The sequence below is a fragment of the Staurois parvus genome, unplaced genomic scaffold (genome assembly GCF_062004578.1).
Source record: "Staurois parvus isolate SC_StPar_1 unplaced genomic scaffold, SC_StPar_1.0 ptg000575l, whole genome shotgun sequence".
In the NCBI taxonomy this organism is placed as follows: domain Eukaryota; kingdom Metazoa; phylum Chordata; class Amphibia; order Anura; family Ranidae; genus Staurois; species Staurois parvus.
In genome coordinates, this window is record NW_028318371.1 from 5,377,468 (window position 1) to 5,395,765 (window position 18,298).

At 47.9% G+C, this 18,298-nt stretch overlaps 1 pseudogene; it reads right to left on the reverse strand.

Annotated features, from left to right (window-relative positions):
* Positions 1–1,856: 1,856 nt before the first annotated feature.
* Positions 1,857–4,423, reverse strand: LOC149450374 (F-box-like/WD repeat-containing protein TBL1XR1 pseudogene; annotated as a pseudogene).
* Positions 4,424–18,298: the final 13,875 nt, after the last annotated feature.

An 18,298-nucleotide genomic window follows, 5' to 3' on the forward strand; every position in this document is an offset into this window, starting at 1 on the left:
TGTTCACATTAAAAAAATCAGTTTTTTTTGCTAGGAAATTAAAGTGAACCCCCAAACATTATATATTTTTTTAGAGCAGACACCCTAGTAAATAAAATGGTGGGTGGTGCAATTTCTATCTCACATATTACTTACACAGCGATTTTTCAAACGCAATTTTTTTGAAAAATATATACTTTTTTTAATTTTAATGCACAAAAACACAATATATTGGCCAATTATTTGCTATGATATAAAAGATGATGCTATGCTGAGTAAATAGATACCAAACATGACATGCTTTAAAATTACGCATGCCCTGTGCAATGGCGACAAACTGCATACATTTTTAATATCTATAGGCAACGCTTTAAAAGCCTTTACAAGCTACCATTTTAGATTTACAGAGGAGATCTAGAGCTATAATTACTGCGCTTGATCTGACGTTCATGGCGATACCTCACATGCATGGTGCAATCGCTGTTTCCATACTGGCACAGGGTTAACGCTCACGACCGCAGGTGTGCGCGTGCGCGGATGGGCGAGGGTCCTTTTTTTTTTTTTTCTTTTTCTTATTTTCTGATTTATTTAATTATTTTTACACTATCCCTTTAATTTTTTTTTATTAATCACTTTTAATGCTATCTCAGGGAGGGGGAGGGGGGTGCATTTTCTCCCGCTGCTTGTAAAGGCAATCCTGCAGCTAATTAACCACTAGGAATGCTTTTACATGAAAGCCCATTGCCGGCTGAAAAAAATGATACCAGGATGATGCCTGCAGCTGCAGGCATCTCCCTGGTATAACCATTCAAAGTCCAGTGATGTACCAGTACATCGCTGGTCCTTGTTGGATATATATGCTATGTACTTTTTTTCTTTATGCAGCCTGTGGGCTGAATGAAAAAAAAGAGAAGAAATCTCTGCCAGAAAAAGTGTCTGGTATGCCCACCATTAGAAACCTCCCTGCATCCACCCACTTCTAATGGTGGGCACACATGAAATGTGCCAAGAAATATAAAATATATATGCCGAAGCATAGGGGCCATCCGCCCACTGGCCTCCCCAGGCCCCCATGCTTTGGCATATATTCTCTTTTTTTTTAACTGCGGATGAAAATTTTCATCCGTCAGCACTGCACACACCTACTTATGTCTATTCTGAAAGCAAGACCCTGTTGCTGTCAGAATAGACAGGTCAGTGCTGCAGTTTGACATTCCTGCAAAGAAATCAACAATGGTTAACAATAAAACATAAACTCAATAAAACAACTTTAGAATTGAAATATGTCTGCAAGGAAAAGTGTGTGGTGGTATGCCCACCATTATAAACCTCCCTGCATCCACCCACTTCTAACGGCGGGCACACATGAAATGTGCCAACAAATATAAAATGCAAAGTCTAGGTCTATAAAGCAGCTACAAGCTCCTGAGTCAATGATTGCTGTCGCTGACACGGTCCTTCCAGGAAGCTGGAAGGAGATAGGCACGGCTAAGTAATTTGACTTATTAAGACAGGTGGGAGATACAGCAGAAAAAACAGAGGCACACTTACTCAGTTTGGCAGGGCAGGAGCGTACCACATGACCTGCTCCCCCGCAGTACAGAGATTGTTTGCCCGACGTCTCTGGCGTTCTTCAACCGTTAATGACGGTCGCGTCAATCCCAATTGCACGGGTTCGGGCATCTCGGTGGCTTCCGGGTTCCGATTCCCAACAGGAGAGGTAGACTGGAACGGAATGCTAGGTAGTACCCATGTTGGTCTCTGACCCTGGCTGGACCTAGCGTTCCCGCAATCTGCAGTCAATCTGGACGGCCAGAGTTATGAGGTCTTCTAAGGTATCGGGTATGCCCACTCTGGCTAGTTTGTCTTTAAGTGACTCAGATAAGCCCATGCAGGGCTGCATCATTCCAATGGGTGTCCCCCATCCAACGTCTGAACTCCGAGGCGTACTCTTCCGCTGCTCGGCGACCTTGTCTGAGTGTATGCAGGGCTGTTTCAGCCGATGCTGCCCGCTGCGGGTCGTCATATAACACCGCCATTGCTTTAAAAAACGTTGTTACCGAATCCAGATGTGGATGGCGGATCTCGAGTAGTCGGTGGGCCCAGCCCTGGGGTTCATCTTGCAGTAGGGATATAATGAACCCCACCTTCACAGATTCTGCAGAAAATGTCCGCGGCTGCAGCTCAAAGTATAGTTGGCATGCATTGAGGAATGCCCTGAATTTTCCTCGATCCCCATTGAATCGTTCTGGCATCGGTACACGGGGTTTCGGTGGAGGCATTGAGACCATTGCTCCGACAAGAGGTTCCGAGGGGTTCCTGGTCGAAGATGGAGTAACCGGTTTCTGAGATGTGGATGCCGGCGAGGCTAGCGTCTGAATACGACCTTCCAGATGTGTGTAACCCTCCTGTAGCATTTTAACCGCTTGGATGAGCGCCGCCAGATGTTGGCATATATCGTCCAGCGGGGATGGTCCTCTTCCAGGCTCAGTCATGGCCGTATGGTTCTGTCACGATCCACCCGGCGGTATCTCTAGCAACCCACAGAATGGGATTCCCCAGGGTGCGGGGTCTAAGCCCCAGTCTGCTTATTCACCAAGGACCCTGATGGTGGGGATGGACTTGGAACAGACTGAGACCAGGTCGGGACTCCTGAGTACACCCGACTGTGGTAGAGTGAACCACCGGAGGTATGTATCGGAAGAGAGCCTGATGTGAAGAGGCTGGCAGACCTGGGCAGTGGTGAGCGGATCCGTGCAGGATGGATGGATGACAGAGTATGTGTAGCGTAGTCAGGCAGGCCAGGTCGGTAACAGCAGAGGCAGAATGGTACAGAGCAGCGGACAGAGAGTAGTCAGGTCACAAGCCAGGTTTCAGCAACAGGAGGTCAGGTAATCAGGAGTAAGCAAAAGAATAGTCAGACGAGCCAGGGATCAGAGCAGGAGATGGTCAGCAGAGGTCAGAGTCAAGCAGGGTCGGCAACAAGGTATCTCACACAGGAACAGACGAGCAGGGAACAGGGAATGAAGACCATACGGCAATGTGAGCATTGCATGAGCTGGTTTAAATAGCCAGCCCAGCGCCAACAGGCGCGCCTGGGTCCTAGTGCCTGTCCGGCCGTCATTGGTGACAGGCGCGCCTGGGTCCTAGTGCCCACCTGCCTGTATGTCTTGTTGGGATCCTACAACTGTGCAGATTCGTGCGCCGTGGTGATCTCTGGGATTCCTGACAAGGGCCCTTGAACCCCTTGTGTATTTTATTGTATTGTTACTGTACTGTCCCATGTATTGTCTCCCATTGTAATGTACAGCGCTGAGCAAACTGTTGGCGCTATATAAATACTGTATAATAATAATAATAATGTCATCAGAACAGGATGCAAGAAGGTCACCAGTGGGATCCCACTTTATTGCGTTCCCTTCATTTGTGTGTCCCTGGAATGTTTTTATTGGCCTGTCTTGTCCCAATTTGCAGACATGAATGCACATATCTGTACTGCATGATGCAAACGTGTTGTTACTTTGCCAGTCCACATCTAACGCTGGTGCCGTGTGAAAAGGAAACTGTTGTTTTGCCCCCGTGTGTGTCCCAGATTATGGTCGTCTTGTCTACGCCTGCACTTTAAATAATATTTCCTTTCTTGTCCCATTTCAAGGCAAATATAGGTCCTTTGTGTTGCCCCAAGGTGCTTGCAAGGGTTCCCTCTTCTGTCCAGATTCTGGCAAAGCCATCATAGGATCCAGTGTCTAGAAGTGTTCCTTCACTATTCCAATCTAAGGATCCTTGTTACTAGGACCATCTTGTCCCCCCCCCTCGTATACAGTGTCTAAGGACCAGCTGTGTTGAAGCACTAGTGCTGTTTTCACTGAGATTCCATATCCGTGCCGTCCAATCACCTGACCCTGATGCCAATAGATCACTAACTGGGTTCCAGGCCCAAACCAACACTTCTGATTCCTGACCACGTAATACTACTGCTTTGCTAGATGGGATTTCTACATCTCCATCATCTTCCATCCTATCAGTGTGGTTATTTGCCAGTCCCTGTCCTCCATTCTCATCCCCGTTTGCTGCATTTTCCCCATTCTTCGCAGATGGCTGCTGGTTGTTTGCCGTTGCAGCGGCTGCCTGTTGCTGCACAAGCTTGTCTCTGTATGCCTGCTGTCTTGTCTGTACCACATCAGGTATAACTGCACCAATCAGGGAGATTCCATCGTCCTCCCGTCACAAAGTGTGCCATCCTCATCAATGCTCACTTCTGCCTCCACATACTGCAATCCTTTGTGAATGATGGAAATGAAAGCAGCAGGTGGCACCAGGGCACCATTGATATTAGACCGGCTGATATGGCTCTCTATACCAAAAGTGAATGCTGAATGGGAGAATCCCGACTCCTGCAAGTATCGCTACACCACAAAGTATCCTCATCACGGCTTATACTCATCTTTATGCCACCTAAACCAGGACTTCCCAGTAAACTGAGAAAAGACACCTTTGCAGCCTTTGACTTCAGATGTTATGGCAGTCCTTCCATGTGATGGCTGCATTAGTTTTCTTTCTTCAAGCCAATCACATCTTCTCGTCCGAAAGTCACACTCTAAAAGCCGGTATAGTACTGGAGCAAACAACAAGGGAATCTTGGCGCCGTGATGGAGGAACCGCGTGTGCACCCGGATTCGCCTTCCTTGGTTACACGTCCATCGCTCCCGGGGCAGCGGCAGCCGGTAAGCCGCTTATGTGGAGGAAGATAAGAGACGAGGGGGGGAGACAGGAAAGTACGACCCCCCCTCAGAGTTCCACAACAATAAAAAGTGTTTAGTGTTTAACCCCTCGCCTACAGAGCACTTCTACCCCCTTCTTTACCAGGCCAATTTTCAGCTTTCAGCGCTGCCGCACTTTGATTGACAATTGCGCGGTCATGCAACATTGTACCCATATGAAATTTTTATCATTTTTTTCTCACAAATAGAGCTTTCTTTTGGTGGTATTTATCGCCGCTGGGCGCTTTACTTTTTGCGCTATAAACAAAAAAATTGCAAAAATTAAAAAAAAAAAAATGTTTCTTTGTTTCTATTATAAAATTTTTCAAACAGGTAATTTTTCTCCTTCACTGATGTGCATTGATGAGTTAGCACTGATGGGCACTAATAGGCGGCACTGATAGGCAGCACTAAAGGGCACTGATAGGCAGTACTAATGAGGTGACACGGATAGGCAGCACTAATAAGGTGTCATGGATAGGGGGCACTGATAGGTGACACTGATGATGGGTACTGATAGATGGCACTGATAGGTGGCACTGACTGGCATCACTGCTAGGCACTGACTGGCACAACCACTGGGCACTGACTGGTGGCACTGACTGGCAGCACTGCTGGGCTGCACTGGTGGGTGGCACTGGTGGACACAGGTGGGTGGCACTGCTGGGCACAGGTGGGCAGAACTTGTTTGTGGCACTGCTGGGCACCGATCATCAGGGCACTGATCATCAGTGCCCTGATGATCAGTGCCGATCCCCGCTCTGACAACTGCCGGTTCTCGGCAGTACTTTCCTCACGATCTGACAGCGTGAGGAAAGTGCAGCCGAGAACCGGCAATTGAATTTCCCGGTGATCAGCGTGTCATTGGACACGTCTGATCACGTGGTAAAAGGCCGCTGTGATTGGCCTTTTACCGCATCACGTGATCAGCTGTGTCTGTAGGACACAGCAATCACGGAGATAGCTGGGTGCGCGCCGAGCGTGTTCTGGGAGGAAGTCATATGACGCCCACCCAGAACTGTCCGGCCGCAGTGTAGCCGTCATCTGGCTATCTGCGGTCGGCAAGAAGTTAAAGAATTAAAAAAAAGTTAAGTTTTAAAAAATAAAAAAGGTTTTACTGATAAAAATGTTTTAGTTTTACACAAAACAGTTTTAGTGTTAAAAAATAAATAAAACAAAAAATAGTTTATGTGCTAAAAAATAAAAACATTTATTATTGGTAAAAGATAAAAATAAAAAATATTTCATCCCCGCCCCCTTCTCTGTCCCCGCCCCCCTTCTCTGTCCCCGCCCCCTTCTCTGTCCCCGCCCCCCTCTTCCTCGCTCCTCCTCTGTCTATCCCTAACCCCCCACGTAGCTCTGGAGAGTCATTACCCCCACCGATCAAATTCTTTCTGATATGTTACTACCTCTTACTAATATTTGTATTCACTGGACACCATCAGATATGCTGCATTGTTTTCTTGGCTCTTCCCCTCCCCCTCTATATACAGACATTGATACTCTGCATACTTACCCCTGAATCTTGTTGTCAATATAATGTCTAATGCCTCCTGCTAATGTCTCCATCCCGAAGTTATAATGACAAGAAAATTGTTTGAACAAAAAAAATAAAAAATATTTTTGTGTTAATAAAAAAAAGTGTTAAAAAATAAAAAAATTTGTAGTGTTAAAATTATTTTTTTTTTAAGTGTTGGGGTTAAAAATAAACAATTTTATTGTTAAAAACTAAATAAAAACAAAATGTTTTTGTGTGAAAAAATAGAAAATGTTTTAATGTTATTTTTTTTTAAACTTCTGTGTTAAAAAAAATTACTAAAAGTTTTAGTGTTAAAAAAATAAAACGTTATTCTGTTAAAAAAATATTTAAAAAAGGTTTAGTGTTAAAAAACAAAGTAAAAAAGAAAGTTTTATTGTTAAAAGAAATACAAATAAAAACGTTTTAGTGTAAAAAAAAAATGTTTAGTGTTGCCTGTGTTGTGTATGGATTGGTGCAGGTCGGGACTACAATCACCTCCCCCTCCATACGAGGACAGGTGTGTGCTGTGGGTGGGAGTTGTAGTTCCAGCGCACGCCTGCAGTACCCATGTTCCCACACTATATGTCTCCCCCGCTCAGCCCCGCTCCGCCGGCTCTCCATCCCGGCTGTCCTCATTAACCCCTGTGTGTCCGGCGGGCAGGGTGCCGGTGGGGTGTCGGTCCCTCCTCCCCGGTGTGCTCAGTATGGAGGGATGGCGGTAGAAGGCGGGGTGCCGGTGGGGTGTCGGTCCCTCCTCCCCGGTGTGCTCAGTATGGAGGGATGGCGGTAGAAGGCGGGGTGGAGGTGCTGCTCTGGGACGGTTGGTACACAGTTGCGGGGAAGTTGTCGGAGGTCTCCCCGGTGCTGAGCGCGGACCGGTCCGGGGACAACGGGGTGACCAATGGATCGTTCCGGGGCCCCTCCGAGGCCCCCCAGCCCGAGGCCATCGCCAACCAGAAGCGGACGGTGCGGGTGGTGGAGCCGGGCGGGCTGGGGATCCATGAAGGGGGGCCGGGAGAACAAGATGCCCGTCCTCATCTCCAACATCTTCCGCGGGCTGGCCGCCGACCTCACCCACTCCCTCTGTCGGGGGCGCCATCCTCTCCGTCACTGGCACCGACCTCCGGGATGACACACGTGACGAGGGCGGGCAGGGAGGTCACCCTGGAGGGTAAGTACCACCTGTGACATGGGAGGGGGGGCATGTATGTGTAGGGGACATGGGGGGGTAAGTACCACCTGTGGCATGGGAAGGGGGGCATGTATGTGTAGGGGACATGGGGGGGTAAGTACCACCTGTGACATGGGATGGGGGGGCATGTATGTGTAGGGGACATGCGGGGGTAAGTACCACCTGTGACATGGGATGGGGGGCATGTATGTGTAGGGGACATGGGGGGTAAGTACCACCTGTGACATGGGATGGGGGGGCATGTATGTGTAGGGACATGGGGGGGTAAGTACCACCTGTGAAATGGGATGGGGGGGCATGTATGTGTAGGGACATGGGGGGGGGGAGTAAGTACCACCTATGGGATGGGATGGGGGGTGTCATGTATGTGTAGGGGACATGGGGGGGTAAGTAACACCTGTGGGATGGGATAGGGGGGCATGTATGTGTAGGGGACATGGGGGGTAAGTACCACCTGTGACATGGGATGGGGGTGCCATGTATGTGTAGGGGACATGGTGGGGTAAGTACCACCTGTGACATGGGATGGGGTGTCATGTATGTGTAGGGGACATGCGGGGGTAAGAACCACCTGTGCATGTGATGAGGGGGGCATGTATGTGTAGGTGACATGTGGGGGTAAGTACCACCTGTGACATGGGATGGGGGGCATGTATGTGTAGGGGACATGTGGGGGTAAGTACCACCTGTAACATGAGATGGGGGGGCATGTATGTGTAGGGGACATGCGGGGGTAAGTACCACCTGTGGCATGGGGTGAGGTGTCATGTATGTGTAGGGGACATGTGGGGGTAAGTACCACCTGTGGGATGGGGGGGCATGTATGTGTAGGGGACATGGGGGGGTAAGTACCCCCTGTGACATGGGATGGGGGGGCATGTATGTGTAGGGGACATGGGGGAGTAAGTACCACCTGTGGCATGGGATGGGGGGTGGCATGTATGTGTAGGGGACATGGGAGGGTATGTACCACCTGTGGCATGGGATGGGGGGGCATGTATGTGTAGAGGACATGGGGGGGTAAGTACCACCTGTGGCATGGGATGGGGGGGGGGCATGTATGTGTAGGGGACATGGGGTAAGTACCACCTGTGCATGTGATGGGGGGGGCATGTATGTGTAGGGGACATGGGGTAAGTATCACCTGTGCATGTGATGGGGGGGCATGTATGTGTAGGGGACATGTGGGGTTAAGTACCACCTGTGGCATGGGGTGAGGAGTCATGTATGTGTAGGGGACATGGGAGGGTAAGTACCACCTATGGGATGGGGGGCATGTATGTGTAGAAGACATGTGGGGGTAAGTACCACCTATGGGATGGGGGGCATGTATGTGTAGAGGACATGTGGGGGTAAGTACCACCTATGGGATGGGGGACATGTATGTGTAGGGGACATGGGGGGAAAGTACCACCTGTGACATGGGATGAGGGGCATGTATGCATGTATGTGTAGGGGACATGGGGGGGGGGGTAAGTACCACCTGTGGCAGGTGGTGAGGTGTCATGTATGTGTAGGGGACATGGGAGAATAAGCACCACCTGTGACATGGGATGGGAGGCATGTATGTGTAGGGGACATGGGGAGGTAAGTACCACCTATGGGATGGGGTGCCATGTATGTGTAGGGGACATGGGAGGGTAAGTACCACCTGTGACATGGAATGGGGGGCATGTATGTGTAGGGGACATGGAGGGTAAGTACCACCTGTGACATGGGATGGGGGGCATGTATGTGTAGGGGACATGGGAGGGTAAGTACCACCTGTGACATGGAATGGGGGGCATGTATGTGTAGGGGACATGGAGGGTAAGTACCACCTGTGACATGGGATGGGGGGCATGTATGTGTAGGGGACATGGGAGGGTAAGTACCACCTGTGACATGGAATGGGGGGCATGTATGTGTAGGGGACATGGAGGGTAAGTACCACGTGTGACATGGGATGGGGGCCATGTATGTGTAGGGGACATGGGGGAGTAAGTTCCACCTGTGGCATGGGATGGGGGGTGGCATGTATGTGTAGGGGACATGGGGGGTAAGTACCACCTGTGACATGGGATGGGGGCCATGTATGTTTAGGGGACATGGGGGAGTAAGTACCACCTGTGGCATGGGATGGGGGGTGGCATGTATGTGTAGGGGACATGGGGGGTAAGTACCACCTGTGACATGGGATGGGGGGCATGTATGTGTAGGGGACATGGGGGGGGTAAGTACCACCTGTGACATGGGATGGGGGGCATGTATGTGTAGGGGACATGGGGGGGTACGTACCACCTGTGGCATGGGATGGGGGGGCATGTATGTGTAGTGGACATGTGGGGGTAAGTACCACCTGTGACATGGGATGGGGGGGCATGTATGTGTAGGGGACATGGGGGGGGGGGGTAAGTACCACCTGTGACATGGGATGGGGGGCATGTATGTGTAGGGGACATGGGGGGCGGTAAGTACCACCTGTGACATGGGATGGGGGGCATGTATGTGTAGGGGACTTGGGGGTAAGTTCCACCTGTGGCATGGGATGGGGGGGCATGTATGTGTAGGGGACATGGGGGGTAAGTACCACCTGTGGCATGGGATGGGGGAGGGGCATGTATGTGTAGGGGACATGGAGGGTAAGTACCACCTGTGACATGGGATAGGGGGACATGTATGTTTAGAGGACATGGGGGGGTAAGTACCACCTGTGACATGGGATGGGGGGCATGTATGTGTAGAGGACATGGGGGGAAAGTACCACCTGTGACATGGGATGGGGGGCATGTATGTGTAGGAGACATGGGGGGTAAGTACCACCTGTAATATGGGATGGGGGGTGGCATGTATGTGTAGGGGACATGGGGGGTAAGTACCACCTGTGACATGGGATGGGGGGCATGTATGTGTAGGGGAGATGGGGGGGTAAGTACCACATGTGACATTGGATGGGGGTGTCATGTATGTGTAGGGGACATGGAGGTGGGGGGCATGGGGGTAAGTACCATGTATGATATGGGGGGTGCCATGGTATTGGGGGCTCTGCCATAGCAGTGTCCTATTCTGCTGCCATTGGAGGGGGGAGGGTTGCCATAGCAATGGAAAAGTTTTATGAGGGGGAGTGGCCCCTCAGTCTACTGTGAATACTGTATACCATGGGGAGAGTCATACTGGGAGGTCCTGCCCTGGGAAAGTCTTGTTCTGGTTCCATTGGGGGGGGGGGGGGTGCCATGGCATGTCTTGTTCTGTATGTCATTGGAGGATGGAAGGACCTACCATGGTAATAGGGGAGTCTTACTGGGAGGGGTCCTGTCCTGGGAAAGTCTACTTTGAGTACAATATTCCATTGGGGGACTCTGGACCTGCCATTGTAATGGGAGAGAACCGCCCCTTGATGACGTCGGTGTGATGAAAGCGGTTGGGCGTGGCCTACTCGATGTGGCCGTTAGAGAGCCTTGCTGGTCTGTGCTGTATGGAGAGATCCGCGGTGAGCGGTAATTGTATCTCACCTGTTTGTGATTGAAGCTGCTGTCTGCTGGACTCCTTGTCTGTGAGTTTCCTTCTACCTTTATTATTAAAGAGATCAATGATAAAACCGTATTGCACATTATGTCCTCTGTTTGGTCCCTGAGTGTACTGCATGCTGTCATGGAGGTGTGAGAGAGCGGAGAAGTTCATCATAAGAGTTGGGCTGCAGAGTTGTCTGTGATTATTATTATCCGGAAGTGTCTGAGACATCACCATATCTATGTGGACATCGGGGTCATCATCGGGGTCATCATCGGGGTCATCATCGGGGTCATCGCTCCCAGAGCACAAGTGCTGCTGCTGCTTTATAATCTGACCAGCCATCAGCTCTGGTGACTTCATTTCATCTCCTTTGGTGGTGGATTCTTCACAATTGGTTCAAGTCACTGAAGATATATATATATATATTTTTTGGACACTAATTTATGTTTGGACACTATAATTATTTATTTAAAACACTAAATGTTTTTGGATGATGATATACACCTTTGTATAAGTTTGTTATTAGCTCATACCTTTTAATTAGGATTTTTGTTGCCAAAATTTATTTTGGGTGGGATATGCTGCTGACACTTTTTTTGGTGTTTTTTGTAAGTGGCGCTTTTTTCTTTTTTAATTTGGTACTATTTTGAATACTGCACACCATGGGGGGGGGGGGGGGGGCACCTGTCATGGTAAAACGGTCAACACATGTACAAAGGATTTGCAGATGAACGTTTGACAATCTACTAGTGTATAGCCAGCTTTACTGCTCTCCAGCCAACCAGGTTGGATGGGTTGACTGCCTTCTTCCTCATCTCAAACAATGGTTCTTCCCACCACGCTGGCTATGATGTGGCTGCAGGATGCCTGGACCACCATTTCCAAATATATATATAAAACAATGCCTTCAGTTATGACTGCGATCTCTTCTACAGGAGGAGGGATGCCCGCCCCCCTCCCCCACCACCAATTCCTTTCCTGGGCTCTCTCATTCCATTGGGGATCCTGGGACCGCTGCAACCGGCAGCACCGACTTCAATAAACACAGAGAAAGGAGCTGATGTAGTTCCTCCCTCTCTGTGGGATCACAAAATGGAAGCAACAAGGATTTTGTCACTTTTGGTTCTGGTTCTGTGTTTACTGGGCAGTTGGCGACCAGCTACTGTGCTGACCCATATGTGTCTGATCAGCTGCATTGGAGGCCAGAGGAGAGATCTGGGGTCTGATAGAGCCAGATGTCTCCATAAAGAGGACCTGTCATAGCCCATGCTGTCACAAGGGATGTTGTACATTGGCTATTATTCGATCCAATCAAATGGCAGTTTTCTGTTTACTTTCACGTTTTGTTTTCCATTTTACAGCATTTGAGATCATTTTAGCTGAGCAGCCTATCAGTTTCTGCACTTCTTTATATATTTTCTCCTCTCCAATGAACTTTTTAATCAAAGTACGCTGTTTTTCTACACTTTGTCTGGAATGAGCCGTTCCTCAGATTTGTAGAGATATATTATATATAGAGGTATATTCCTTTCAGCAACACTGGCTATATCCATATGAACGTCCAACCTCCAGGAGCCACAATATACCGGGCAGAAAACAAACCTTCCTCACAAATTCACTATTCAGTGTCTCTCCAAAGAAAAGCCAAAGGAATCTGCAATAATGTTCTGCCATAAAAAATGTTCTTTATTAAAACCCGACCGGTACTTACATAATAGGAAGAAAGAAGAGCGACAATCATACAAAACGCACTCATATCTACATCTCATTGGTTTGTTTGTATTCCCACAGATGGGGGGCCCAGTTTTTATTTCTGGGGCCTGTTTGTTGCCACCTTAGGCAGACTGTAATGGTTATTATATGTGATTTATTTTGTTATTATATACAGTACATGTTGTTCCTTAAAGCAGTTAGGGTGGATCCTGTCATCTCTAGGTGCATGGAGTACACTCACAGTCCTAGAAAGCTGAACTCTAAATACAGATATGAGAAATGTTTTTCCTGTCAGAAGATTTTTATATCTGTTCATCCATTGCTGGGATTTACACAGCTCTGCCAGACAGCATAGCCAAGCAGACAAGAATACTTACAGTTAGGAAATACAGTGGTGTCCTCTGTCCACCCCCAACCGTCTGATTGGATGGTGAAACAGCAGCAGCAGACTGATTAGGTCATCTCTTTGCTCTCTTCTCCTATCAGTATGTTCTATGTTGGTACATGTGCATGCAGCACACCTGATTGGCTCTCGGTTCTGCCCCTTCTTCTTCCAGTGCTGCTGCATAGTAAGAGGCTGATACCAAATCAATTTCAGGCACTTCCACTAGTGGCATTAAAAAACACACATTTCCAGATGTATTAACCCCTTCCTGTCAGATGTATGTATATATGTGGCAGCACAGAGATTGGCCGTATTCTGTCCCTCCACGTATACACATACCTGTTTTGTGTTGGCAGCATGCCCCCAGCACTCTGACAGCACCGTCACTGACAATTGGAAGCTGGTAGGATGGGCTTCCAATTATCTAATCATCCAATCACAGTGATCACATGGTGCGGAAGCTGAGCAAGCAGGTAACGATGCTCTGGTGTTGCGATCTCTTAAAAGGCTGGGAAGAAGGGGTTAATGAATACAGAGTTGCATTCATTTGTGTCTGTTATATCTGTCTGGAGATTAGTCCAAAGATGTACAGTTTTTATTCAACTGTGTGTGGCAAAATATCCAAAAATCCAGAGCTATGAACAGGGGATTCTAAGAAGATCCTGGGATTTCCCGCTGTAAACGCATGTGTTCTGTATTGCAGACATCTAGAACTGCATTCACCTGATGCCAAGCATACTGCGGTGCTGCAAGCAAAAGATCCTGCGGCGGCCCAGACCGGGTTCAACGCAATTCACGGGGCGGTGACGGAACTTCTTCCCAAGGTGATGGCCGAAGTCCAAACTCAGCTGGGAAAAAACGGAATCTCTGGAAGTCATGAAATTCGGCACATGGGCTGGCTAGCAGAAAAGGTCAGTTTGTTGTGTCTTTGGCTTTATGTTGTTTATCTCACGAGCTAAATGACCACAAAAATGTCTCATCTGAAGTCCCTTTAACCCTTTTCCGCCTACTCCGGGGTCCTTGTACAAAGTTCTGAGTGCCTGGGGGGTGGGAAGATTTTCGATCATGTGACTACTGTGTTTGGCTGTCATAGTGGTCACATGATCAGGAGTCGTTCCACCGGCTATGGATTATTAGTGAGGGCCGAGAGCTGTCTGTGACAGCCCAGTGTCTGTGCTGGGAGCTTGCAGTGAGCTTGTTCTCAGCACAGAAACATTGGCTGCCCAACAACGCACATGTGTGGGTGTTAAAGCCTGCCCTTGTGGCTGCAAATATGTGTTATTTGGGTGACAACAGGTTAAAGTGGAACTTAACCCCCCCAGGTTTAATTTTACTCTAAACCTCCTCCTACCTTGTGTGCTGGGGTGAACTTAAATAACATACCCAGCCATCAACTGCAGCATTGCCCTGCAGTAATCTGCTGATAGCGGAACCCACAGGACCTTGTGCCGCCATCATTGGAGCCAGCTTTCTCTTCCAGGTCCTAGCAAGCAGCTCCCGATGACACTCCACTGCGCATGCACAGCGTATTGTACATAGCCCCAAAGCCACCTGAGATACATGATGTTGGTATCCTAGGGGGCTTCAGGTGGGGTTGGGAGGATGTCATTCTTACCTAAGCGAGGAAGGCAGAAGCATGGAGTGTGTTCTCCTAAAGAAATAAAGAAGTACAGGAGTTGGACAAAAATATGGAAACACTACATGATTTGCAGGTGTGAAAGTGACAACATGGTTTGCGTTGAAAGCGGAAGTGACGTAACATTCTTTTCCTTCCGCTGTGTGATGAGACACCTAGCTAACAGGTGGAAAGCCTCACTTCCGTCATTTACTGCGTGCGCAGCTAGTAATACGGAGTCATGTCAGAGCTTACTGCGCTTCAAAGAGGGCAAATTGTTGGTGCCATTTAGCTTGTGCCTCTGTGACTGAAGTTGCCAATTTATTTGCCGTGTCACGAGGTACAATATCAAAGGTTATGGCGGCATATACAGTTTCTGGGAAAACGATGTTTGGGCAGCCATATCTTGGTATTCTGCAGGTCCCATTGTCTCCTTGAAAGATAGAGTCACTGCCAGTGACTATGTACAAATTGTGGCCGACTATGTGCACCCCATGGTGCTGACATTGTTTCCCGAAGACCGCGCCATTTACCAAGCTGACAATGCTCCTAATTCACACAGCTGGCGTTGTCAAATCACGGTGTGGCGAGGATGCAGACAAAGTCTCACACCTTCCCTGGGCGCCACAGTCGCCGGACCTCCATATCATAGAGCCATTAAGGTCAACGAGATTTGGGCTTGTTTTCCTCCTCCGGCATCTCTGCGAGAGCTGGAACGATTTGTGTATGAAGAGTAGTATCAGATTCCATTATCCACCACCCAAGACTTATATTTGTCAATTCCCAGGAGAATTCAGACCGTCTTGGATGCTAAAGGCAGTCCAACACTATAGGAGCTAATGATTTTGTTCTTTTACCTAGTGTTTCCATAATTTTGTCCAACCCCTGTAACTGGGACTGAAGGTTCGTGTTAAAATCTTAGTAGTTTGACGTCATCGTGTTCTTGCTCTATCTGTTTAATGTGCTGATTGTCTGCTTGTTATTTGGGTCCACTTTAAACTATGATCAGTTACTTAGGCGGAGACCTTTCTCTGCCACCTACTGGAATTTGTCATTTCTGTGCAATGTATGCGATTAAAGAGGGGACTCCGTATGCAGCTTTCATTGAATGTTGCCACTTAACAGCAAGCACTGAACACATCAAATATGCCGCAGTCTCCTGGGAAGTGTAATTAGTCGGTTTGTTTGAATTTGGGGTTTTACTGTTACTCTTAAGATTCGGGGGAGGCTGAGGATAGGGCCACTGTAGCTGACAAGCCCCCTTTGCCAGTCACACTTCGTGAACAGGGGATTGTGGCAGCTATGCTGTGTCTGAGGTCAATGTTAGTGACGCCCACTAATTGGGCATTCGTCGGGGAGGAGCAGAGAAGCTGGAGATTAAGGAACCAAAAAGAGATTTACTTCACATTTCAATACTGTTTCATTGGAGAAGTGAATACAGGCATTTAGACATGCAAGGATGGATCTGTATTTATGTTTTTAATTCCTTCAGGAGTTAATTTTTTAAGGCCCAACACTGGAAACACTTTTTAGTCAGTTATTGTGTACCGAGAATACTATCTCTACAGTCACTGACCTTACATTTTCCAAAATACAATATTTTCCCTAAAGCGGGCCTTTAACGTCTTAAGGGGCCATGCACGGTGCTTACAAGAAGGTGTCCGTTCCGATATTGGGAGCACGTGTAAAGGTAAAGGTACTCTGGGCTCTGATTTGGGTCACGCCGTGTACATCGTTCTCTGGGGAGGTACAGTAGGAAGTGTAGATGGTGAGACGACTTGTTCAGCTGAGCCAATGCAGATTTAATGAGCATCACACTTGTTAGCGTTGGCGATTGGATTGGCTGGATGTCCGTAAAGACAGATGCTTCCTGTTAATATGGAAGATGGACAGTCTAGGTCAGGGGTGGGCAAACTTTTTGACTTGAGGGCCGCAATGGGTTCATATATTGGACCCGGGGGCCGGACCAAGAGTAGATGAATGATGTGTATGTGTCATCCATAGTAAGTATAGTAATATTCCCCCATAGTAAGCATAGTAATTAATCCCCCATATAGTAATTTATCCCCCATAGTAATTCATCCCCCATAGTAATTCATCCCCCATATAGTAATTTATCCCCCATAGTAATTCATCCCCCCTATAGTAATTCATCCCCCATATAGTAATTAATCCCCATATAGTAATTCATCCCCCATAGTAATTCATCCCCCATATAGTAATTCATCCCCCATAGTAATTCCTCCCCCATATAGTAATTCCTCCCCCATATAGTAATTCATCCCCCATATAGTAATTCATCCCCCATATAGTAATTCATCCCCCATAGTAATTCATCCCCCATATAGTAATTCATCCCCCATATAGTAATTCATCCCCCATATAGTAATTCATCCCCCATATAGTAATTCATCCCCCCTATAGTAATTCATCCCCCATATAGTAATTCATCCCCCATATAGTAATTAATCCCCCATATAGTAATTCATCCCCCATAGTAATTCATCCCCCATATAGTAATTAGTCCCCCATAGTAATTAGTCCCCCATAGTAATTCGTCCCCCATATAGTAATTCGTCCCCCATATAGTAATTCGTCCCCCATATAGTAATTCGTCCCCCATAGTAATTCATCCCCCATATAGTAATTCAACCCCCATAGTAATTCATCCCCCATATAGTAATTCGTCCCCCATAGTTTTTCATCCCCCATATAGTAATTCAACCCCCATAGTAATTCATCCCCCATAGTAATTCATCCCCCATATAGTAATTCCTCCCCCATAGTAATTAATCCCCCATATAGTAATTCATCCCCCATAGTAATTCATCCCCCATATAGTAATTCATCCCCCATAGTAATTCATCCCCCATATAGTAATTCATCCCCCCTATAGTAATTCATCCCCCCATATTAAGTCCCCCCTGTGTCAATTCACTTACCTTTGCTCCGCGCGTTCCTCTCGCCGTGTTCCCGCTTCGTTCCGGTGTAGCATGAAAATCTGTCTCCTATGAGGATCTGTCCCCCTCGACGTATCTGCGCATGTGCCAGTTTCAGGCATTAGCAGCCGATCGGCGATCTCCGGCACATGCGCAGATACGTCGAGGGGGACAGATCCTCACAGGAGACAGATTTTCATGCTGCACCGGTCTTCAGGGCGGACTGTGAGAGGAGCCTAGCGGGAGCCTAGCTCTGCGGGCCGGATTAAAAGGTCCGCCGGGCCGTATACGGCCCGCGGGCCGTAGTTTGCCCATTGCTGGTCTAGGAGTTGATAGACATCATTTATGTATTTACTTTGTACAGTTATTATTTGCTTTTTCTGAACACGTAATTTCCAAAGGTTTTGCCCATTTATAACAGTCCCTGAGCGATTTCTCTGCTCCTTTTTTGTTATGTTTCCACAGAAGTTGAAGCGTATCTAAACCCGAGAACAAAATCTTTTCCAGTTTACCAATCTTTAGATTTGGTGGCTGCCATTGTTTTATTTTTATTAGGATTATCTAGTTTTTATGTTACGCTGGTAATCATGTTCACTTCCTGTCCTAGGGTGACAACACTCAATGTACTATATCTATTGTAATGTTTGGGGGATGTTTAGCTCAGGGTAGCGCTCACCAGCAAGTAGAATCCACACCAGAAATTG